Genomic DNA, 26,035 nt, shown 5'->3' with positions numbered 1-26,035 from the left:
TTGAGAGCAGAGAAGTTAACCCTTTCCACTGACAGCACGGTGATGATTTAAACTAAAGACTTTGCCTTTTCAAGATTTGGCTTCATCCCATTTGGTATCTTTCAAGACAAAATGTTTAAGAATGGAAAATATCGGAGTTATCTCCAAACTGATTGCAAATTCCTGTTCTTCTGTCTCTGATCTATAAATATATTATGTGAATATTAAATTGGACAGTAAAGTTCCTCAGTTGTGCTTGAAAGTCTGTGTTGTTCTGAATGATGACAGTATTAACCTTCTCCCTAACCTGTCCTAACCCTTCTGTCCATTCACCAACTGAAACCAGAGACTCCTTGACCTCAGGGTGACATTCCCTGACTACCTAGTTATTCCCTTAAATCAAGCCCTGAATTGTTGGTGGATTGTTTCATCCTGCTGCCATATTTCAACAACAAATGTTGAAATGTTTGCTCCACACCCACAGGGTTTCATCTGTTTACAGCCACAAACAGAAAGGTCCATTTTTCTCCTGGAGTTTGAGACATGATGCAGAGTTTCAGCCAATGTCGAGAGGCCGTTCACCTGCTCTGCCTGTGGAAAGGGATTCACTCAGTCATCACACCTCCTGACACACCAACTTGTTCATACTGATCAGAGACCTTTTAAATGTGAGAAGAACTAGAAAAGCAGAAAGGATTTGCTGATACATCAAGGCACTCACACTGGGGAGAGGCCATTCACCTGCTCCAACTGTGGGAAGAGATTCAACTTGTCCCTCCCACCTTCTGACTCACCAATTTGTTCACACTGATCTGAGACAAATTAATTGTTCTGATTGTGAGAAAACATTTAAAAGCAAAAAGGATCTTCTGAAACACCAGCGCACTCAAACTGGGGACAGGCTATTCACCTGCTCCAAGTTCGGGAAGGAATTCACCCGATCATCTCACCTTCTGAGACACCATTGAATTCACACTGGGGAGAGACCGTTCATCTGCCCTGTGTGTGGGCAGGAATTCATTGATTCATCCGACCATCTGATACACCAGCGGGTTCACACTGGGGAGAGACTATACACTTGCCCCGTGTGTAACAAGAAATTCACTCAGTCATCCCACCTTACAACACACCAACTTATTCACACTGATCAGAGGTCTTTCAATTCTCCGATTGCGAGAAGGGATTTAAAAGTAAATGGAATCTGCTGACACATAGTTCACAGTGGGGAGAGGCCGTACACCTGCTGTGTGTGTGGGAGGGGATTCGCTCAGTCAAACAACCTGCTGAGACAACAGCAAGTTCACAGGCGACAGCAGGGGATGGATTCTGCTGTTATTGCTGCTGTGAATCACATCCAGGACTGAATGATGTCTGGATGCCTGTTTCCAGTGGGGTTCCACAGTTCTCTGGTACATATGAATGATTATGAAATTTGCAGATGATACAACAATTCTGCATATGGTTGACATTGCGGGAGAAAGCCATGGACTGCAGGAAGATATCAGTGGACTGGTCAGATGGGGAGAACAATTGCAAATGGAATTCAATCTTTTTTAAACTCCAGCGCCTTTTCAGGTACACAGGGAGAATTCAGAATGTCCGATTCACCAAACAAGCACATCTTTCAGGACTTGAGGGAGGAAACTGGAGCACGCGGAGGAAATCCAGGCAGACACGGAGAGAACGTGCAGACTCCACACAGACATAATAATCTTTTATTGCCACAAGTATGAGGTTACTGTGAAAAGCCCCAAATCGTCACATTCCGGCACCTATTGGGGTAAGCTGGTACGGGAATTGAACCCGCGCTGCTGGCCTTGTTCTGCATTACAACCCAGTGACCGAAGCTGGGAATCGACCCTGGCGCTGTGAAGTAACAGTGTTAACCACTGTGCTACAAACGGTGAGAGATAATGAATTTCAGAGTGAAAACAAGACAAGTGAATGAACTATAAATAGGATGAGACTTAGAACTGGTGAGCAACAGGGAGGCATTGGAGTCCCTATCCACAGGTAGCTGGATAGATCGAATCCTTTCTTGGACATGGCCTGGAATATAAGAGCAAGGAGATTATGCTAGAACTTTATAAAACATGAAGAGTACAGCGAGAGGATGGAGAAGCATTATGGTCACTGTATTAATGAACTATAAGTCATGATTCATTAATTAGTATAAACCTGACATCAATTTGATCATTTATATAATTGCAGTCAGTGTTCAATTAATCAAATCTTGGGGATAAAGTTGAAGCTGAATGACAAGTGATTGTAACAGTGAAAAAGTCTGAATTCTTCAGTAAGTTAAAATCCAAACTGTTTATATAACAAAAATGAAGAAAATCATTTCAGTTAATTCCTGATAAAAATAACGTGACTTCAGGCAAATGGAACGAGCTGATTGGTGAGTGGCTGATGAATCTTTATTCATGAATCAGTAGCTAGTGGTGTCCCTCAGGGATCAGTGTTGGGCCCACAACTGTTCACAATTTACATAGATGATTTGGAGTTGGGGACCAAGGGCAATGTTTCCAAGTTTGCAGACGACACTAAGATAAGTGGTAAAGCAAAAAGTGCAGAGGATACTGGAAGTCTGCAGAGGGATTTGGATAGGCTAAGTGAATGGGCTAGGGTCTGGCAGATGGAATACAATGTTGACAAATGTGAGGTTATCCATTTTGGTAGGAATAACAGCAAAAGGGATTATTATTTAAATGATAAAATATTAAAACATGCTGCTGTGCAGAGAGACCTGGGTGTGCTAGTGCATGAGTCGCAGAAAGTTGGTTTTCAGGTGCAACAGGTGATTAAGAAGGCAAATGGAATTTTGTCCTTCATTGCTAGAGGGATGGCGTTTAAGACTAGGGAGGTTGTGCTGCAATTGTATAAGGTGTTAGTGAGGCCACACCTGGGGTATTGTGTTCAGTTTTGGTCTCCTTACTTGAGAAAGGACGTACTGGCACTGGAGGGTGTGCAGAGGAGATTCACTAGGTTAATCCCAGAGCTGAAGGGGTTGGATTACGAGGAGAGGTTGAGTAGACTGGGACTGTACTCGTTGGAATTTAGAAGGATGAGGGGGGATCTTATAGAAACATATAAGATTATGAAGGGAATAGACAGGATAGATGCGGGCAGGTTGTTTCCACTGGCGAGTGAAAGCAGATCTAGGGGGCATAGCCTCAAAATAAGGGGAAGTAGATTTAGGACTGAGTTTAGGAGGAACGCCTTCACCCAAAGGGTTGTGAATCTATGGAATTCCTTGCCCAGTGAAGCAGTAGAGGCTCCTTCATTAAATGTTTTTAAGATAAAGATAGATAGTTTTTTGAAGAATAAAGGGATTAAGGGTTATGGTGTTCAGGCCGGAAAGTGGAGCTGAGTCCACAAAAGATCAGCCATGATCTCATTGAATGGTGGAGCAGGCTCGAGGGGCCAGATGGCCTACTCCTGCTCCTAGTTCTTATGTTCTTATTTTAACCTGAAGTTTATTGTTGCTTCAGTCAGTTAATAATGGAATAAATAAAGGCAATGACAGGGCATCCCAGTCCTGTGGAGAGCACATCCTGGTCACTGCATTCATCAATGATAAAGTGAGATGATTCATTAATTATCACAAAACTAAAATCAATCTGATCATCGTTCATAGAATTACAGTACATGGTCCATTCATCAAATCTAGGGGATAAAGATGAAGTTGCAATTGTCAGAGTGAAGACACCTGAATTTTTTAGTCAATTAATCATTTGAGAGGTTTAGATATTAACAATCAACAAAAAAGGGTGGCATGGTGGCACACTGGTTAGCACTGCTGCCTGAAGGCGCTGAGGACCTGGTTTCGATCCCGGCCCCGGGTCACTGTCCGTGTGGGGTTTGCACATTCTCCCCGTGTCTGCCTGTGTTTTACCCGCACAACCAAAGATGTGCAGGGTAGGTGAATTGGCCACACTATATTGTCCCTTAATTGGGAAAAAAAAGAATTGGGTACTCTAAATTAATTTTTAAAAACAATTAACAAATACATTTCAGTGAATTCCTGATAAAAGTAAGGTGACTTCAGTTCAATGGAAGAAGCTGATTGGTGAGAAGCTGATGAATCTTTATTTATTTTAATCTGAAGTTTATTTTGTTTAAGTCAACTAATCAAATAACTAAAGACCTGGCTGGGGATTCCAGTCCTGTTCCACGTGGGAAAACCAGGATACTTCTCATGTCCAGAACAATCACAAGTGCAGGAAGTGACATCAACTGGAGCAGCAGGAAGCAAAGGGCAGTGGTCGAGAGGTATGTTTGTGATTGGTGGAGTATTTCCAGTGGGATTCTAGATTTCGCAGGACATGATTCCATGCTTCTTGAGATCTATATCAATGCTTTAGACTTTAACATGGGGACATGATTAAGTAATTTACGGCCCTCTTTTTGACAGTGAGCAAGAAAGCTGCAGACTTTTATTATTCATTTATGGGATGTGGGCTTCACTGGTTGAGGCAGCATTTATTGCCCATCCCTCGATGCCCTTCAGAACGTGGTGGGGAGTTTCCTTCTTGAACCGCTGCAGTCCTTCAGGTGTAGGTACACCCACTGTGCTGTTAGGGAGAGAGTTCCAGGATTTTCTCCCAGCGACAGTGAAGGAACGGTGATATATTTCCCAGTCAGGGTGGCGAGTGACTTGGAGGGGATTCTCCAGGTGGCGGGATTCCCAGTGATCTGCTGTTCTTGGCCTTCCAGATGGTAATGGATTTGGAAGGTGCTGACTAAGGAACATTGATGAGTTACTGCAGTGCATCTTGTAGATGGTACACATGGCTGCCACTGTTCGTCGGTGATGGATGGTTTGAATGTTTGTGGAGGAGCAATCAAGCGGGCTGCTTTGTCCTGGATGCTGTTGAGCTTCTTGAGTGTTGTTGGAGCTGAACTCATCCAGGCAAGTGGAGAGTATTCTATTACACTCCTGACTTGTGTTTTGCAGATGGTGGACAGGCTTTGTGGGGGGGGGGGGGGGGGTGTCAGGACATGAGTTACCCATTGTAGAATTCCTCGTCTTTGACCTGCCCTGGTAGCCGCAGTGTGAATATGACTCGTCCAGTTCAGATTTTGATCAATGGCACCCCCCAGGATGTAGATTGTGGGGATTCAGCGATGGAATGTCATTGAATGTCAAGGGGCGATGGTTAGATCCTCTCTTGGAGGAGGTAGTCATTGCCTGACACTTGTGTGGCACGAATGTAACTTGCCACTTATCAGCCCAAGCCTGGATATTGTCCAGGTCTTGCTGCATTTGGACAAGGGCTACTTCATTATTTGAGGAGTCGCGAATGGTGCTGAACATTGTACAGTCATCCGCAAACATCCCCACTTCTGAACTTATGATGAAGGCAGATCATTGATGAAGCAGCTGAAGATGGTTGGGCCGAGGACACTGCCCTGAGGAACTCCTGCAGTGATGTCCTGGAGCTGAAATGGTTGGCCTCCAACCACCAATACCATCTTCCTTTATACCAGGTACGACTCCAACCAGCGGAGAGTGTTCCCCCTGATTCCCATTGACTCCAGATGAGCTGGGGCTCCTTAATGCCATGCTCGGTCAAATGCTGTCTTGATGTCAAGGGCAGACAGTCTCACCTCACCTCTGGCATTCAGCACTTTTGTGCATGTTTGAACCAAGGCTGTAATGACTGCAGGAAGACATCAATAGGCTGATCAGCCGGTCAGAAAAGTAGCAAATTGAGGTCAATCCAGAGAAGCGCGGGGTAACAAATACATTTGGGGAGGAAAAACACGACAAAGGGAAAGAATATGAATGGTATGATAGTGAGGTGTCGAGGGACAGAGGGGCATAAGAGTGCATGTCACAGATCCCCGAAGGTGACAGGAGAGGTAGATACAGTGATTGTAAAGGCAGAGAGATACTTTGTTATTCACGGGGACAAAGAGTACTAGAGCAGGGAATATTCCCAGCAATTTTTATTGGAGGAAAGACCTGAAACCCCTCTCTCCACAGATGCTGCCAGAGCTGCTGAGTATTTCCAGCATTTTCTGTTTTTATTATAAGATCAGGGAGGTTATACTGGAGCTGTCCAAAACACTAGTTAAACCACAGCTGCATTACTGAGTACAGTTCTGGTCACCACATTACAGGAAGGATGTGTTCATACCAGAGAGGATGCAGAGGAGATTGACGAGGATGTTGACACAAATGGAGAATTTTTTTTTTTTAAATAATATTTTATTGAAAATTTTTGGTCAACCAACACAGTACACTGTGCATCCTTTACACAACATTATAACAATACAGATAATAATGACCTTTTTTGTTTAAACAAGAACAAAAGAAAACAACAACAAATAAATAAATATTAAATAACAAAAATAAAAACTAGCCCTAATTGGCAACTGCCTTGTCTCAGGCCACCCCCCCCCCCCCACCCCCCCCCCCCCCCCCAAGTCCTGGGCTGCTGCTGCTGCCTTCTTTTTTCCCCCATCTATCTTTCCGCAAGATATTCGACGAACGGTTGCCACCGCCTGGTAAACCCTTGAGCCGACCCCCTTAGGACGAACTTAATCCGCTCTAACTTTATGAACCCCGCCATATCATTTATCCAGGTCTCCACCCCCGGGGGCTTGGCTTCTTTCCACATTAGCAATATCCTGCGCCGGGCTACTAGGGACGAAAAGGCCAAAACATCGGCCTCTCTCGCCTCCTGCACTCCCGGCTCTTGTGCAACCCCAAATATAGCCAACCCCCAGCTTGGTTCGACCCGGACTCCTACTACTTTCGAAAGCACCTTTGTCACCCCCATCCAAAACCCCTGTAGTGCCGGGCATGACCAAAACATATGGGTATGATACGCTGGGCTTCTCGAGCACCTCGCACACCTATCCTCCACCCCAAAAAATTTACTGAGCCGTGTTCCAGTCATATGTGCCCTGTGTAATACCTTAAACTGAATCAGGCTTAGCCTGGCGCACGAGGACGACGAGTTTACCCTGTTTAGGGCATCTGCCCACAGCCCCTCCTCGATCTCCTCCCCTAGCTCTTCTTCCCATTTCCCTTTTAGTTCGTCCACCATAGTCTCCCCTTCATCCCTCATTTCCCTATATATATCCGACACCTTACCGTCCCCCACCCATTTCTTCGAGATGACTCTGTCCTGCACCTCTTGTGTCGGGAGCTGCGGGAATTCCCTCACCTGTTGCCTCGCAAAAGCCCTCAATTGCATGTACCTGAATGCATTCCCTTGGGGCAACCCATATTTCTCAGTCAGCGCTCCCAGACTCGCGAACTTCCCATCCACAAATAGATCTTTCAATTGCGTTATACCTGCTCTTTGCCACATTCCATATCCCCCATCCATTCCCCCCGGGGCAAACCTATGGTTGTTTCTTATCGGGGACCCCCCCAATGCTCCGGTCTTTCCCCTATGTCGTCTCCACTGTCCCCAAATCTTCAGTGTAGCTACCACCACCGGACTCGTGGTATAGTTCCTTGGTGAGAACGGCAATGGGGCTGTCACCATAGCCTGCAGGCTGGTCCCCCTACAGGACGCCCTCTCTAATCTCTTCCACGCCGCTCCTTCCTCCTCTCCCATCCACTTACTCACCATTGAAATATTAGCGGCCCAATAATACTCACTTAGGCTCGGTAGTGCCAGCCCCCCCCCCTATCCCTACTACGCTGTAAGAATCCCTTCCTCACTCTCGGAGTCTTCCCGGCCCAAACAAAACCCATGATACTCTTTTCTATCCTTTTGAAAAAAGCCTTCGTGATCACCACCGGGAGGCACTGAAACACAAAGAGGAATCTCGGGAGGACCACCATCTTAACCGCCTGCACCCTCCCTGCCATTGACAATGCTACCATATCCCATCTCTTGAAATCTTCCTCCATCTGTTCCACCAACCGCGTCAAATTTAGCCTGTGCAATGTGCCCCAATTCTTAGCTATCTGGATCCCCAGGTAACGAAAGTCTCTTGTTACCTTCCTCAACGGTAGGTCTTCTATTTCTCTACTCTGCTCCCCTGGATGCACCACAAACAGCTCACTCTTCCCCATGTTCAATTTATACCCTGAAAAATCCCCAAACTCCCCAAGTATCCGCATTATTTCTGGCATCCCCTCCGCTGGATCCGCCACATATAGTAGCAGATCATCCGCATATAAAGATACCCGGTGTTCTTCTCCTCCCCTAAGTATTCCCCTCCATCTCTTGGAACCTCTCAGCGCTATCGCCAGGGGCTCAATCGCCAGTGCAAACAGTAATGGGGACAGAGGACATCCCTGCCTTGTCCCTCTATGGAGCCGAAAATATGCCGATCCCCGTCCATTCGTGACCACACTCGCCACTGGGGCCCTATACAACAGCTGCACCCATCTAACATACCCCTCTCCAAACCCAAATCTCCTCAACACCTCCCACAGATAATCCCATTCCACTCTATCAAGTGCTTTCTCGGCATCCATCGCCACTACTATCTCCGTTTCACCCTCTGGTGGGGCCATCATCATTACCCCTAACAGCCTCCGTATATTCGTGTTCAGCTGTCTCCCCTTCACAAACCCAGTTTGGTCCTCATGAACCACCCCCGGGACACATTCCTCTATTCTCATTGCCATTACCTTGGCCAGGACCTTGGCATCCACATTGAGGAGGGAAATTGGTCTGTAGGACCCGCATTGTAGCGGATCCTTTTCCTTCTTTAAGAGAAGCGATATCGTTGCTTCTGACATAGTCGGGGGCAGTTGTCCCCTTTCCTTTGCCTCGTTAAAGGTCCTCGTCAGTAGCGGGGCGAGCAAGTCCAAATATTTTCTGTAAAATTCAACTGGGAATCCGTCCGGTCCCGGGGCCTTTCCCGTCTGCATGTTCCTAATTCCTTTCACCACTTCTTCTACCGTGATCTGTGCTCCCAGTCCCACCCTTTCCTGCTCTTCCACCTTGGGAATTTCCAGCCGATCCAAAAAATCCATCATTCTCTCCCTCCCATCCGGGGGTTGAGCTTCATACAATTTTTTATAAAATGTCTTGAACACTTCGTTCACTCTCTCCGCTCCCCGCTCCGTCTCTCCTTCCTCGTCCCTCACCCCCCCTATTTCCCTCGCTGCTCCCCTTTTCCTCAATTGGTGTGCCAGCAATCTGCTCGCCTTCTCTCCATATTCATACTGTACACCCTGCGCCTTCCTCCATTGTGCCTCTGCAGTGCCTGTAGTCAGCAAGTCAAATTCCACATGCAGCCTTTGCCTTTCCCTGTACAGTCCCTCCTCCGGTGCTTCCGCATATTGTCTATCCACCCTCAAAAGTTCTTGCAGCAACCGCTCCCGTTCCTTACTCTCCTGCTTCCCTTTATGTGTCCTTATTGATATCAGCTCCCCCCTAACCACCGCCTTCAACGCCTCCCAGACCACGCCCACCTGAACCTCCCCATTGTCATTGAGTTCCAAGTACTTTTCAATGCATCCCCTCACCCTTAGGCACACCCCCTCATCCGCCATTAGTCCCATGTCCATTCTCCAGGGTGGGCGCCCTCTTGTTTCCTCCCCTATCTCCAAGTCTACCCAGTGTGGGGCATGATCCGAAATGGCTATAGCCGTATATTCCGTTCCCCTCACCCTCGGGATCAATGCCCTACCCAACACAAAAAAGTCTATGCGTGAATAGACTTTATGGACATAGGAGAAAAACGAGAACTCCTTACTCCTAGGTCTACTGAATCTCCACGGGTCCACCCCTCCCATCTGCTCCATAAAATCCTTAAGCACCTTGGCTGCTGCCGGCCTCCTACCAGTCCTGGACTTCGACCTATCCAGCCTTGGTTCCAACACCGTGTTAAAGTCTCCCCCCATTATCAGCTTTCCGGTCTCTAGGTCTGGGATGCGTCCTAGCATTCGCCTCATAAAGTTGGCATCGTCCCAGTTCGGGGCATACACGTTTACCAAAACCACCATCTCTCCCTGTAATTTGCCACTCACCATCACGTATCTGCCCCCGTTATCCGCCACTATAGTCTTCGCCTCGAACATTACCCGCTTCCCCACTAATATAGCCACCCCCCTGTTTTTCGCATCCAGCCCCAAATGGAACACCTGCCCCACCCATCCTTTGCGCAACCTAACCTGGTCTATCAGTTTCAGGTGCGTTTCCTGTAGCATAACCACATCTGCTTTAAGTTTCTTAAGGTGTGCGAGTACTCGTGCCCTCTTTATCGGCCCGTTAAGCCCCCTCACGTTCCACGTGATCAGCCGAGTTGGGGGGCTTCCCACCCCCCCCCCCCCCTTGCCGGTTAGCCATCATCTTTTTCCAGCATCTCACCCAGTTCCCACGCAGCTGTATCTCTCCCAGACGGTGCCCCCCCGCCCATCCTTTCCCGTACCCACTCCCCCCTTTCCCCAGCAGCAGCAACCCAGTAATTCCCCCCCCCCCCCTGCTAGACCCCCCGCTAGCGTAATTACTCCCCCCATGTTGCTCCCAGAAGTCAGCAAACTCTGGCTGACCTCGGCTTCCCCCCGTGATCACGGCTCGCACCGTGCGACGCCCCCTCCTTCCTGTTTCTCTATTCCCGCCATAATTATCATAGCGCGGGAACCAAGCCCGCGCCTCTCCCTCGGCCCCGCCTCCCATGGCCAACGCCCCATCTCCTCTCCCTCCCCACCTCCCCCCATCACCACCTGTGGGAGAAAGAAAAGTTACCATACCGCAGGATTAAAACATAAAACCCCTCTTCGCCCCCCCCCATTCGCCCCACCACTTTGTCCAAACGTTCATTTTCATAATCCACTCATTCCAATTTTTCTTCTACAATAAAAGTCCACGCTTCATCCGCCGTCTCAAAGTAGTGGTGCCTCCCTTGATATGTGACCCACAGTCTTGCCGGTTGCAGCATTCCAAATTTTATCTTCTTTTTATGAAGTACCGCTTTGACCCGATTAAAGCTCGCCCTCCTTCTCGCCACCTCCGCACTCCAATCTTGATAAACGCGGATCACCGCGTTCTCCCATTTACTACACCGAGTTTTCTTCGCCCATCTAAGGACCATTTCTCTATCCTTAAAACGGAGGAATCTCACCACTATGGCTCTGGGAGTTTCTCCTGCTCTCGATCCTCGCACCATAACTCGGTATGCTCCCTCCACCTCCAACGGACCCGTCGGGGCCTCCGCTCCCATTAACGAGTGCAGCATCGTGCTCACATATGCCCCGACGTCCGCCCCCTCCACACCTTCAGGAAGGCCAAGAATCCTCAAGTTGTTCCTCCTTGCGTTGTTTTCCAGTGCCTCCAACCTCTCCACAGATCGTTTCTGGTGTGCCTCCTGTATCTCCGACTTCACTACCAGGCCCTGTATATCGTTCTCATTCTCTGCTGCTTTCGCCTTCACGACCCGAAGCTCCTGCTCCTGGGTCTTTTGTTCCTCTTTCAGCCCTTCAATCGCCTGTAATATCGGGGCCAACAACTCTTTCTTCATTTCCTTTTTTATCTCCTCCACGCAGCGTTTCAAGAACTCTTGTTGTTCAGGGCCCCATATGAAACTGCCACCTTCCGACGCCATCTTGGTTTCTGCTTGCCTTCCTTGCCGTTGTTCCAAAGGATCCGCTGCAATCCGGCCACTTTCCTCTCCTTTTTCCATCCGTGTCCAGGGGGAACACCCTTCTGGTTTACCGCACGGTGTTTTTAGCCGTTAAAATTGCCGTTGGGGCTCCTATCAAGAGCCCAAAAGTCCGTTCCACCGGGAGCTGCCGAAACGTGCGACTTAGCTGGTCATCGCCGCACCCGGAAGTCGATCCTTTTTACATTTAAAACTCTTCTCACAGTCAGGACATGTAAATGGTCTCTTATCAGTGTGAACAAGCTGATGAATCACAATGTGGGATGACCAAGCAAATCCCTTCCCACACACAGGGCAGGTGAATGGCCTCTCCTCCGTGTGAACTCGCTGGTGCGTCAGAAGATTGTGTGAATGGGCGAATCCGTTCCCACAAATGGAGCAGGTGAACGGTCTCTCCCTGTATTAGTGGATACATTGACTGTGCCAATGAACCTCCAGTTGTGATGGTAACTGAATCCTTTCCCACAGTCCGCCCATTTCCAGGGTTTCTCCATTGTGAGGGGTCTTTATGTCTCTCCCGCTTAAAGCCTTGTCGACACACGCAACAGGAGTATAGTTTTTCCCTGCTGTGAATGGTGTGATTTTCTTTCAGGCTGTGATACTAGTTCAAGCTCTTTCCACAGTCAGTGCAATGAAACACTCTCATTCGAGTGTGTGTGTGTCTCGGTGCTTTTCCAGTCACACTAATCGTTGACATTTTTTTCCTTAAACGGACGAGACAAACATTTCTCCTTCCAGTTTCAAAGCCTGATGACATTCAGCTCCTGATGAATCGAGTGGCTGTCCGATCGCGATGTGTTGTTTGGTTTTGAGTATTCTGTCAGCCAATCCTCCACTTCCAATGTCCTGTAAAAGGAGTTTACAAAAGCCATCACTGTCAGTCCAGGATAGAAATTCTGAACAGACAATTCTAGTTTCTCTGGAACATTTTCCCCTCTCTTGTTCCCCCAAAGCTGTAAATCCCCGTCCCACACACTCTCCCTCCTCCCTGGGCTGAAATCCAAACCCATCTCACCATCTGCACCATTTCTTTCCTCCACTCCCAGTTTTCTCCCTCCCTCTCCTCTGCCTGGGTTCAGTTCTCCAGCTCCTGTCTGCAGACTGACAATAAAACCAATGGGTCTTATTGGGGGGTTTGGGTTCTCACCATTGTCCCCGCTCGCGGCGGCTCTCATTCAACCTCTAGGAGCCGCACTCACTCTCACTGCGGCTGCGCTCAGCCAGGAGCAGCACCGCCCATGCTCCACACAGAGAGGCGACTTCCGGAGGCGGGACATTCTGACGCCTGCGCGTTCTGACTCCTGTGGTGAACATCGGTCGTATTCATCTGCGTCTGGCATTCTGGGTAGCCCTATCCGCCATTATTTCATTATGTTCCTCAGGGTGATAAATTAGTTCCGGTCCTTTTGAAACAATTCGGTGTTTGTCCCGAATGGGGCGGCCGCATCGGTGTTGTTCTCTCTGGTCGGCCCCTGTTGACGGCTGTAATCGGTTTTGTGAGCGCTATGTCGCAGGGCACCTGCGCGGCCGCCATCTTTCTCAGGTGCAGCAGGGCGCATGCGCGGTTGCCATCTTTCTCAGGTGCAGCAGGGCGCACGCGCGGCCGTCCAGGACCCGGAAGCCGGAAGAGAGAATCTTGTGAATTTCTCTCCTGGACTGAGAGTGAAATTCCTTTGGAAAGAGGAGGATTTACTAACGGGAACTTCAAACCAAACATCACATCATCCTCCGACTGAGTTACTCGAATCATCAGGACCTGAATATCATTGGGAGGTAAAATGGTTTGTCTGTTCTGTCCGTGGATAAAGATTTCAGATGTCTGAGTTACTGGGAAACTTTTAATTGACCATTCCGGGTTAAATTTGAGACTAATTACACCGATCACATTGGGGAAGTTAAATAATTTGCTTGATTACTTGATGCGCGGATCAATTGCACAAGGACTCAGATTGGGTACAACTGTGGCTTTATTGCAGTCAGATGCGTGGCCTCCTACTGCAGCTGGCAAAATGGCAGATCAATGGACGACACGCATATTTATACAGCTCCTCGTGGGTGGAGCCAGCAGGCAGGGGTTACCGGCGAACCAGTAGTGAGGTCCGACCTTACATCCACTAATACAGGTGTACACAGTGGTTCACCACATTCACCCCCTTTAAAAATGAGTCCGGCGAACAATATACAACGTTGCAAATTCTGTACAGTGTCTTATAATATGAATGGGAAAGGAAAAAAAATGTCCATTTTGATGGTCCGGAGCGGTCAGAGGTTCAGTCGATCCCGTGCGATTCGCTGGGAACGACGTAACGGTGGTGGCGATGGCGGTGCTGGTGCTGGCGAGTAGTCGGATGACCCCGGGAGCATGCTAAAATCTTCTTCGTCCTCTTGTGTGGGCAGGGGGGTTTAATGCTGGTAGCGCTGGGGGAGGGGAGGGAGGCACATGGGCGGGGGAGTGTGCTGGGGTGGAACCTGACGGTGCCAGGTCCCTGAGGGAGACAGTATCTTGGCGGCCATCGGGGAACTCCACGTACGCATACTGAGGGTTGGTGTGGAGCAAGTGTACCCTGTCCACCAAGGGGTCCGCCTTGTGGAGTCGGACGTGCCTACGGAGCAGGACCAGTCCTGGAGCTGCGAGCCAAGTCGGGAGCGACACCCCAGATGTGGACTTCCTGGGGAAGGTAAAAACACATTCATGGGGTGTGTTATTTGTGGCGGTGCACAGTAGTGAGTGGATGGAGTGTGGTGCGTCAGGTAGGACCTCCTGCCAGCGAGAGGCTGGGATGTTCCTGGACCGTAGGGCCAACTGGACGGCCCTCCAAACCGTCCCATTCTCCCTTTCTACTTGCCCGTTACCCTGGGGGTTGTAGCTGGTAGTCCTGCTGGAGGCGATACCTCTGCTGAGCAGGAACTGACGCAGCTAATCACTCATGAATGAGGATCCCCTGTCACTGTGGATGTAGGCGGGGAAACCGAACAGAGCGAAGATGGTGTTGAAGGCCTTGATGACAGTGGCAGGCATCATATCGGGGCATGGGATGGCGAAGGGGAATCTGGGGTACTCATCGACCACACTGAGAATGTACGTGTTACGGTCGGTGGAGGGGAGGGGCCCTTTGAAATCCACACTGAGGCGTTCAAAGGGGCGGGGAGGCTTCACCAGGCACACACTGTCCAGCCGGTAGAAGTGCGGCTTGCACTCCGCACAGACCTGGCAATCCCTGGTGACTGTCCATACTTCCTCGACTGAGTAGGGCAGATTGCGGGCCTTGACGAGGTGGTACAGCCATGTGACCCCCCAAGGTGACAAAGGCTGTCATGCAGGGCCCGGAGTTGGTCTACTTGTGCGCTGGCACATGTACCTCGAGAGAGGGAGTCTGGGGGCTCGTTGAGTTTGCCGGGGTGATACAAAATCTCGTAATTATAGGTGGAGAACTCGATTCTCCACCGTGAGATTTTATCATTTTTGATCTTGCCCCGCTGCATGTTGTTAAACATGAAGGCTACCGACCGTTGGCCAGTGAGACGAGTGAATCTCCTGCCGGCCAGGTAATGCCTCCAATGGCGCACAGCTTCAACGATAGCTTGGGCCTCTTTTTCGATGGATGAGTGCAGAATTTCAGAGGCATGAAGGGTGCGGGAAAAGAATGCCACGGGTCTGCCTGCCTGATTTAGAGTGGCAGCAAGGGCGACATCTGGAGCGTCGCTTTCTACTTGAAAGGGCAGTGCCTCGTCCACTGCATGCATCCCGGCCGTGGCTATGTCAGCTTTGATACGGGCGAAGGCATGTTGTGCCTCGGCCGCGAGGGGAAATTGAGTGGACTGTATGAATGGGCGGGCCTTGTCCGTATAGTTTGGGACCCACGGGGTGTAGTAGGAAAAGAGCTCCATGAGGGGGCGCATGCATTGGGGGTCAGGCCCCAGAAGTCCGTTTTGGACTACACAGCCGAGGATGGCTAAGCGGGTCGTGCTGAACACACACTTCTCTTTGTTATACGTAATGTTGAGAAGAGTGGCGGTGCGGAGGAATTTAGCGAGGTTGGCATCGTGGTCCTGCTGATCATGGCCGCAGATGGTGACATTATCTAAGTACGGAAATGTGGCCCACAAACCGTACTGGTCGACCATTCGGTCCATCTCCCTTTGGAAGACCGAGACCCCCGTTAGTGACGCCGAAAGGAACCCTAAGAAAGTGATAAAGTCGACCGTCCGCCTCGAAGGCAGTATACGTACGGTCCGATTCCAGGATGGGGAGCTGGTGGTAGGCGGATTTCAGGTCAATTGTTGAGACTACCCGGTACTGCGCAATCTGATTGACCATATCAGATATGTGTGGGAGGGGGTACGCGTTGAGCTGCATGTACCGATTGATGGTCTGGCTGTAGTCCACGACCATTCTGTGTTTCTCCCCAGTTTTTACTACTACCACTTGGGCTCTCCAGGGGCTGTTGCTGGCCTCGTTGATGCCTTCCCGAAGCAGCCGCTGGACCTTGGACCTGATGAAGGCCTTGTCCTGAGCGCTGTACCATCTGCTCCTGGTGGCAACGGGCTTGCAATCCGCAGTTAGATTGGCAAAGAGGGAGGGGGGGTCAACCTTGAGGGTCGCGAGACCGCAAACGGTGAGTGGAGGTAGGGGCCTGCCGAATGTAAAGGTGAGGCTCTGGAGATTGCACTGAAAATCCAGGCCCAGCAATAGTGCAGCGCAGAGATTAGCAAGGACGTAGAGAAGGAAACCGCTGAATTCTACGCTCTGGACAGTGACAGTGACCATACAGAACTCTCGGATCGGGACGGAGTGGTATCCGGGGGCCAGGGAGATCCTTTGATTGGCGGGATGGACCGCGAGGAAGCAGTGCCTTACCGTATCTGGGTGTATGAAGCTTTCGGTGCTCCCGGAGTCAAGCAGGCAAGAGGTCACGTGGCCGTTGATTTTCACCATTGTCGAAGCGGTGGCCAGGTTGTGTGGGCGAGATTGGTACAGCGTCATCGGGGCGAGATGCGGGTGGTCATCAGAGGTTTCGGATGGAGAGTGTCGGCGACTCCAGATCATGGGATGTCCGGAGGTCCTGTGGGGAACAAAATAGCGGCGCCTATGGGGCGCAGATTGCGGGGCGGGACAAGATGGCGGCACCCATGGGACGCATGTCAGTGGTGCTGGGCAAGATGGCGGCTCCCATGGGCCCCACGTGGACTGAGGGGGCAAGGTGGCGGCGCCCACTGGCCGCAAATGGCCCCGGGAGGAGAAGATGGCGGCGTAGAGTGATGTTCATAATAACACAAGAAATGGGAGCGGGGGGGGGACCATACGGCTCATTGAGCCTCTGCATTTCTTGCTGGGTGTAACCTGCTCGTTCAGGCATCATTCTGGTATACTTTCCTGTATCTTCCCCAGTCCTTCCAGACCCATTTTATGATATGGATACATTAGCTCAACAGTCCTGTGAACTAATTTAGTCTGGCCTAGTGTCACCGAGCTGAAATCCAGTCTTTCTCTGACACATTATTCTTAATGCCATAACTGACAGGTTAAGAGTGAAAAAGTCAACTGTTCAGCAGTGAGGGGAAGAGGCAAGTTTGTAGATGCTCGACAGCGTTACAGACTCGTTGGATCTGCTTATTCTGTCCCATCTTATATTCAGCTAATAGTAAAATTATTAAAATACTGCAACACACAGGCATTTGGGGGCAATTGTGAGTTTGCTGCTCAGATTAGTTAAAGTCTCTATATTGTAAAATGGATCGAGAAGGACTGGAGAAGATGCAGGAAAAGATATTTGAATTATGCCTGAACTGGCAGGTTATACCCGGCAAGAGGGATTGGACAGGGTGTAAACCTTTTCTCTGGAAAAGGGAATGAAGGATGACCTGATCCTTTAAGATTATAAAAAGGTTTGATATGAGAGACAAGTGGAAGATGTTTCCATTGGAAGAGAATAAATATGAGTTAGTTATTCATTAATCTAATGTGCAGTTCAGGAGCAGTTCAGACGGAGATCACTCACACACTTCATGTGTGCAAAGGGATTTCCTCAGTTTTCCCACTGGTCAACACTCCAACTTTAAAAGCTCAAACTATTTGATCCAATTTCAGCACATTGTTATTGGCGAGGGGCAGTTTAACTGTTCGGTCTAGCAGGACAAAAATCACTTGTTCACCCAAACCTGTTGAGACCCCAATGAGTTCACATCTCACTGTAGTCACTGTTGTCAATCACACCCAGGACAGAACTGTGGTGGAGGGCCTGTACTATTTAGGTGCTGTATTAATTGATTATATACATTTGTTACCTTGGCCCAATGTTGCTAATCGTAATCAGTTCGCAAAGCATAATTTATACCAATAATACCCAATTCAATGGCGGGTATATTACCCAACATGCGTTGCAGCTGAGAATGTGCTCTATCCACATGACAGAGGCTCCTCACACATGCGCAGAGTCCGGCTGTGACTGGAGCATGTGCCGTTCGGGCTGTGACTGGCGCATGAGCAGTACAGTTGTCACTGACAGTGCAAGGAGCAATAGAAGCTGCGGAGTGAGCCGGGAGACTTCATAAGTACCCCGTGGAGGCTGCAACTCCCGAGTAAAATGTTAATGGTCCCGTCTTACACAGCACCGAATAGAGTGAGAGCTGAGCGGTGACAGGCCCGGGTTACCGGCCGCCATCTTTACAGAGGACAAGGAGCCGCAGGGGGCATGCGCTGCGAGCCTGGACCGGTTGCCAACTCTCCCGGATTGACTGACTGGAGTCTCCAGGATTGTTTTAATCATTTGTGGGAGTCACTGGCTGGGCCAACATTTATTGCACATCCCTAATTTCCCGAGAACTGAGTGGCTTGTTCGGAGAGTATTTAAAGATTCAACCACATGGCTGTGGTTTGGAATCGTGTCGGCCAGGCCAGGTAAGGATGGAAATTTTCTTTTCTGTTCATTCACGGGATGTGGGTGTCGCTGGCTGGGCCGGCATTCACTGCCCATCCCTAATTGCCCTTGAACTGAGGGCATCTCAGAGAGCATTTTAAGGGTCAACCAGCTGACTGTGGATCTGGAGTCACATGTAGGCCAGACCAGGTAAGGATAGAAGATTTTCTTCACTAAAGGACATAAGTGAACCAGATGGGCCTTTGCAACAATCGACAATGGTTTCATGGTCATCAGTAGTCTTTCAATGAATTCAAATTTTACCTTCTACCTTGATGAGATTATCACAGAATTTACAGTGCAGAAGGAGGCCATTCGGCCCATTGAGTCTGCACTAGCTCTTGGAAAGAGCACCCCAACCAAGGTCAACACCTCCACCCTATCCCCATAACCCAGGAACCCCACCCAACACTAAGGGCAATTTTGGACACTAATGGCAATTTATCATGGCCAATCCACCTAACCTGCACATCTTTGGACTGTGGGAGGAAACCGGAGCACCCGGAGGAAACCCACGCACACACGGGGAGGATGTGCAGACTCCGCACAGACAGTGACCCAAGCTAAGATTCATACCTAGGAAATCATTAAGACAGTAAAAAAGATTTCTTGAGTCCTTTTGCTTCCCAATTGGCCGAGGAAGCAGTGTGTCACAAGAACAAAGAAATGTACAGCACAGGAACAGGCCCTTCGGCCCTCCAAGCCCGTGCCAACCATGCTGCCCGACTAAACTACAATCTTCTACACTTCCTGGGTCCGTATCCTTCTATTCCCATCCTATTCATGTATTTGTCAAGGTGCCCCTTAAATGTCACTATCGTCCCTGCTTCCACCACCTCCTCCGGCAGCGAGTGCCAGGCACCCACTACCCTCTGTGTAAAAAACTTGCCTCGTACATCTCCTCTAAACCTTGCCACTCGCACTTTAAACCTATGCCCCCTAGTAATTGACCCCTCTACCCTGGGGAAAAGCCTCTGACTATCCACTCTGTCCATGCCCCTCATAATTTTGTAGACCTCTATCAGGTCTCCCCTCAACCTCCTTCAAGGATGGATGTGTTGACAGATTAATGGCTGGAGGATGGGGACAGGTCATGTGATCAAACCTCCAGGAACACATTTAATCAAAGTTGGTGAGCAGAGAATGTTGTGAATTTCTATCCTAAACTGACAGTGAGGTTTCTGTAAATTTACAGGATACCGGAAGTGGAGGTTTAACAGACGGGAAATGCAAGGCAAACGTCACATTGCAATCTGACAGAGTCACTCGGTTCATTAGAAACTGAATTTCAGCAGCTTCTGGGTGTGGAAGGTAAAAGGTTTGTCTGTTCTGTCTGTGAGGGAAGATTTCAGGTCTCAGTGTGACTGGAAAAGCCCCAAGAGTCACAAACCCTGGTTAGACCAAACCTGGAGAACTGTGTTCAGTTCTGGGCAACAAACCTGAGGAAGGATAGAATGGCCTCAGAGGGAGTGTAGCTCAGATTTACCTGAGTGATATCTGAACCCCCCGGGGTTAAATTACAAGGCGAGATTACACAAAAAAGTCAGAGTCGTTATGGGACAGAGCAGGGCATTCGGTCCATTGAGTTCATGATAGCTTGGTAGCACAGTGGTTAGCACAATTGCTTCACAGCACCTGGGACCCCGGCTTGGGTCACTGTCTGTGCAGAGTCTGCACGTTCACCGCGGGTTTCCTCCGGGTTCTCCAGTTTCCACCCACAAGTCCCGAAAGACATGTTTGTTCGGTGACTTGGACATTCTGAATTCTCACTCTGTGTACCCGAACGGTCGCCGGAGTGTGGCAACTGGGGAATTTCTCTCAGTAATTTCATTGCAGTGTTAATGTAAGCCTACTTGTGACACTAATAAGGATTATTATTACCTGGAGCAATCCAGTCAGAGTCATTCTCCTGCTCTGTCTCTGTAATCTCACAGCTTTATTTCTCTCAGGTATCTATCCAATTTTTTAAAAAATCATTTATTGTGTTTATTTCCAAACTCCGTCAGAGGCAGCAAGTTCAAGGTCATTGCCACTGGCTGTGTGAAAACATTCTTCCTCAGACCTCCTGGACCATTTACATGCATAGATACGGAGCAACGTGGAAAATAGGAGCAGGAGGCCATTCGGCCCATCGAGTCTGCTCCACCATTCATTACGATCAGAGCTGATTAGGCACAATAGCCTAATCCTGCTTTCCCCCATATCCTTTGATCCCCTTCACCCTCAGTGCTGAATCTACCTACTTCTTGAAAACATGCAATGTTTTAGTCTTAATTACTTCCTGTGGCGATGAATTCCATAGGCTCACCACTCCCTGGGTGAAGAAAGTTCTCCTCATCTCTGTCCTAAATGGTCTACCCCGTATCCTCAGACTGCGACCCCTATTTCTGGAGACACCCACTATCGGGAACAGCCGTCCTGAATCTACTCTGTCTCATCCTGCAGAATTTTATAGATTTCTTTTTTTAAATATAAATTTAGAGTACCCAATTCATTTTTTCCAATTAAGGGGCAATTTAACAATTCACCTAGCCTGCAAATCTTTGGGTTGTGGGGGCGAAACCCACGCAAACACGGGGAGAATGTGCAAACTCCACACGGACAGTGACCCAGAGCCGGGATCGAACCTGGGACCTCGGCACCGTGAGGCAGCAATGCTAACCGCTGCGCCACCGTGCTGCCCCGTTTCTTTTTTTTAATATAAATTTAGAGAGCCCAATTACATTTTTTTCCAACTAGAGGGCAATTTTAGCGTGGCAAATCTACCTACCCTGCACATCTTTGGGTTATGGGGGTGAGACCCACACAGACACCGGGAGAATGCGCAAACTCCACACGGACAGTGACCCGGGGTCAAGATCGAACCTGGGTGCTCGGTGATGTCGGGCAGAAGTGCGAACCACTGCGCCACCATGTCAACCACATTTTATAGGTTTCTATGAGATCCCCCTCATTCTTCTGAACTCCAGCGAATACAATCCTGACCGATTCAATCTCTCATACGTCAGTCCCTCCCATCCCAGGAATCAGTCTGGCAAAATTTTGCTGCGCTTCCTCTTGAGCGAGATCATCTTTTCTCGGATAAGGGGCCTGATACTGCACACAAAATTCCAGGTTTGGCCTCACCAAGGCCCTGTATAATTGCAGCAAGACATCCCAGCTCCTCAACTCGAATCCTTGTGCGATAAAGGGCAACATACCATTTGCCTTCTTTACCGCCTGCTGTACCTGCATGCTTCCATACAAACTAGGAAAAGGCCATTCGGCCCCTCGGGCCTGCTCCTTACACACAAACCAGGAGTCAGCCCCTCGAGTCTGCTCCTTGCACACAAACTAAGAATCGGCCCCTCGAGCCTGCTCCTTACACACAAACTAAGAATCGGCCCCTCGAGCCTGCTCCTTACACACAAACTAGGAGTCGGCCCCTCGGGCCTGCTCCTTACACACAAACCAGGAGTCAGCCCCTCGAGTCTGCTCCTTACACACAAACTAAGAATCGGCCCCTCGAGCCTGCTCCTTACACACAAACTAGGAGTCGGCCCCTCGAGCCTGCTCCTTACCCACAAACTAGGAGTCGGCCCCTCGAGGCTGTTCCTTACACACAAACTAGGAGTCGGCCCCTCGAGCCTGCTCCTTACACACAAACTAGGAGTCGACCCTCAAGCCTGCTCCTTACACACAAACTAGGAGACGGCCCCTCGAGCCTGCTCCTTACACACAAACTAAGAATCGGCCCCTCGAGCCTGCTCCTTACACACAAACTAGGAGTCGGCCCCTCGAGCCTGCTCCTTACACACAAACTAGGAGTCGACCCTCGAGCCTGCTCCATCATACAAAAATTTTAACCTCAACTCCATATTCCTGCCGACCCCGATAACCTTTCACCCCCCCTTGCTTATCGAGAATCTATCCATCTCTGTCTTAACAATATTCAAGGACTCTACTTCCACTTCATTTTAAGAACGGAAGTTCCAAAGTCATAGAATCTGGGGTGCAGCAGGAGCCCATTCGGCCCATCTAGTCTGCACCAACCCTCCAAAAAAGCACCCCACCCAGGCCCACCCCATCCTCGTAACCCCACCAACATCCACATCGTTGGAGACAAAGGGGCAATTTGGCATGGCCAATCCATCTAACCCACACATCGATAATAATAATCTTAGAATAGTCTTTATTGTCACAAGTAGGCTTACATTGCAGTGTTAATGAAGTTACTGTGAAAAGCTCCTTTAAACTGTGGGAGGAAACCGGAGCACCCGGAGGAAACACACGCAGACCACGGAGAGACCGTGTAAACTCCACACAGTCACCCAGGGTCGGAATTCAACTTGGGACCATGGTGCTGTGAGACAGCAGTGCTAACCACTGTGACACCCCGTCTTGCAACCCTCAACAGAAAAAAATATCCCGATCTCTATCTGAAATGGGCGACTCCTTATTTTGTAACAGTGACCCCCTCGTTCTAGATTCTTCCACAAGAGGAGTCATCCTCTCCACATCCACCCTGTCAAGACCCCTCAGGATCTTATATACTTCAATCCAGGTTTTACCCAAAACTTTAAATCTGTGTCCCGACTGCTTGTACGATCACTGAAATGGAAACAGTTTCTTTGTCCACCCGATGGAAATCTGGCATAATCTTGTGTCCTTGAATCAAATCTCCCCTCAACTTCCTTTGCTGGAACCATTCTGGTAAATCTCCTCTGCACCTTTCCAAGAACCTTCACATCCTTCCTGAAGAGTGGTGACCAGAGCTTTATAAACATTTATAGAACTCCTAGACTGAAGAATCATAGAAACGTATAATTTACAATGCAGAAGGAGGCCATTCGGCCCATCGGGTCTGCACCGGCCCTTGGAAAGAGCACCCTACTTAAGTTTAAGCCCACACCTCTACCCTGTGCCCGTAACCCCAACTCCAACTAACCTTTCAACACGAAGAAGAAATTTAGCAAGGCAAATCCACACAATCTGTACATCTTTGGACTGTGGGAGGAAACTGGAGCACCTGGAGGAAACCCACACAGACACGGGGGTAAAATGCAAACTCCACACAGTCACCCGAGACTGGAATTGAGACACTGGAGCTGTGAGGTAGCAGTGCTAACCACTGTTCCACTCCATAACCCCATCTAACCTACACACCCCTGGACACTAAAGGGCAATTTATCAAGGCCAATCCACCTAACTTTCCCTTCTTTGGACTTTTGGAGGAAACCTGAGCACCGGGTGGAAACCCACGCAGACACGGGGAGAAAGTGCAAACTCCACACAGACAGTCGCCAAGGCCGGAATTGAACTCGGGTCCCTGGAACTGTGAGGCAGCAGTGCTAATCACTGTGCCACCAGAAGCATAGTTTCAGTATCAATATTACTGTTTATGAAGCTCAAGATCGAATTTGCTTTGCCAACTACTCTCTTAATATGTCTTGTAGATATACAAAATCCCTCTTCACCTCTTTCTCTCTCCTCCCAAAGAGGCCAGTTGGGTTTTTATGACAATCCATCAGTTTTCATGGTCACTTTTTCTTAGTGTCGGCCCCACAAATGACCAGATTCATTCAGCTCAATTTCACAACCTGCCTTTGTGTTTTTGTGGGTTCTCTCTCATTCCCTATTTTCTGTTTTAAATCAGTTTCACAGGGTGTTCGAAGGGGAGGCTTCAAAGTCCAGAAACTCAAACCAAGCATCACATCAGGATCTGACAGAGTCCTCAATTTATCATATCCTGAATATCATCGTACTTTGAACATGGAAGGAAAAGGCATCGTTCACAGTGGAGAGAAACCGTACATGTGTTGTGTGTGTGGACGAGGATTCAGTCGATCATCAGGCCTCACAAGCCACAAATGCAGTCACACTGAGGAGAAACCGTGGAAATGTGCAGACTGTGGGAAAGGATTCACTGTCCCATCCAAGCTGGAAATTCATCGACGCAGTCACACTGGGGAGAGACCATTCACCTGCTCCAAGTGTGGGAAGGGATTTACTCGGTTATCTACTCTGTCCACACACCAACGAATTCACACTGGGGAGAGACCATTCACCTGCTCCAAGTGTGGGAAGGGATTCACTGAGTCATTCGCTCTGTCCACACACCAGCGAGTTCACATTGGGGAGAGACCATTCACCTGCTCAGAGTGTGGGAAGGGATTCACTCAGTCATACATTCTGTCCGGACACCAGCGAGTTCGCACTGGGGAGAGACCATTCACCTGTTCCAAGTGTGGGAAGGGATTCACTCGGTCATCCCACCTGCAGAAGCACCAGCGAGTTCACACTGATGAGAGACAGTTTCAATGTCCAGACTGTGGGAAGTGCTATAAAAGTTCTGGGGCTCTGCTGAGCCATCAACGTGTTCACACTGACGAGAGACCGTTCAGGTGCTGTCACTGCGGGAATGGGTTCAGACAATCATCTGACCTCACTGCACATCAGCGAATTCACACTGGGGAGAGACCATTTGCCTGCTCCCAGTGTGGCAAGGGATTCGCTCGATCATCCAACCTGCTGAGACACCAACGAGGCCACAAGTAACCACAGTGATTGGATTTTGCTGTTACTCACATTCAGGACTGAACCATATTCATTTGGGTCTCTTTCTGCTGATAACAAACTCCAGCCCATTTACAGGGGCTAATATTCTGGCTAAAAGTCAAATAAATTAGATTTGTGTGAAATACGCAGTGTGTTGAAACATTTTAATATCTCTGACACAAGTTAGTTCCTTTTGAAGTACTCTCGCTCCCCCCTGTCTCTTCCATCCTCACCTCCAACAAGACGTGTGAGGAGCTTGTGGAGCTTCTTTGTGACTGAGATTGAGTAAATCCGATCAGCTGCCTCTGCTGCTTCCCTCCCTTCCACGAGCCCACCGGACCAAACTGTCTCTAAATTTTGTCCTTTCCCGAGCCCTGAACCCACAGCTTTCTCTAGTTTCTCTCCCATCTTCCCTCATGCCCTCTCAGAGCTCATCTTATCCATGAGACCCAGCTCCTGCTCCATCGACCCTATTCCCACTGAGCTACTGATCAGTCAACTACCCTGTGTCCATGGATATTGTCAACATTTCTCTCTCTTCAGGTACTATCCCTCTGTCCTTCAAATCTGCCATCATCACCCCCTCAATAAAACAAACCCTTGACCCTGCCATCCTTACAAATTACTGCCCCATCTTCAACCTCCCTCTCCTCTCCAAACTCTTTGAAAATGCTGTCCCTCCCAAATCCTTGCCTATCTTTCCCAGAACTCCCATGTTTGAATCCCTTCAATCAGGTCTCTGCCCTGTCACAGTGAAATACAAGAGACAACAGAATCTTACCCGGAGAGAAAGACAGACAATCCGAGAGCTTGGATCCAACACGGATATGTTCATAAGAGCAGAAGACAAGGACAACAGCACAGTCATTAGTTTATCTTCTTAAATTTAGAGTACCCAATTATATTTTTTTATAATTAAGGGGCAATTTAGCGTGGCTAATCCACTTAACCACTTTGGGTTGGGGGGGTGAAACCCACGCAGACACGGGGAGAATGTGCAAACTCCACACAGACAA

The 26,035-nt window shown here is 49.1% G+C and overlaps 1 long non-coding RNA gene across 1 annotated transcript; it reads left to right on the top strand.

Moving 5' to 3' along the window:
* The first annotated feature begins 13,167 nt into the window (after positions 1-13,167).
* Positions 13,168-25,162, top strand: LOC140418246 (uncharacterized). The gene is made up of 3 exons (XR_011944885.1): positions 13,168-13,338; positions 19,678-19,793; positions 24,118-25,162. It is a non-coding gene; the product is annotated as an uncharacterized lncRNA (long non-coding RNA).
* Positions 25,163-26,035: the final 873 nt, after the last annotated feature.

The sequence above is a fragment of the Scyliorhinus torazame genome, chromosome 5 (assembly GCF_047496885.1).
Source record: "Scyliorhinus torazame isolate Kashiwa2021f chromosome 5, sScyTor2.1, whole genome shotgun sequence".
Lineage (NCBI taxonomy): Eukaryota > Metazoa > Chordata > Chondrichthyes > Carcharhiniformes > Scyliorhinidae > Scyliorhinus > Scyliorhinus torazame.
The sequence above is the reverse complement of the archived record's forward strand: the minus strand, read 5'-3'. Positions and strand labels throughout refer to the sequence as shown.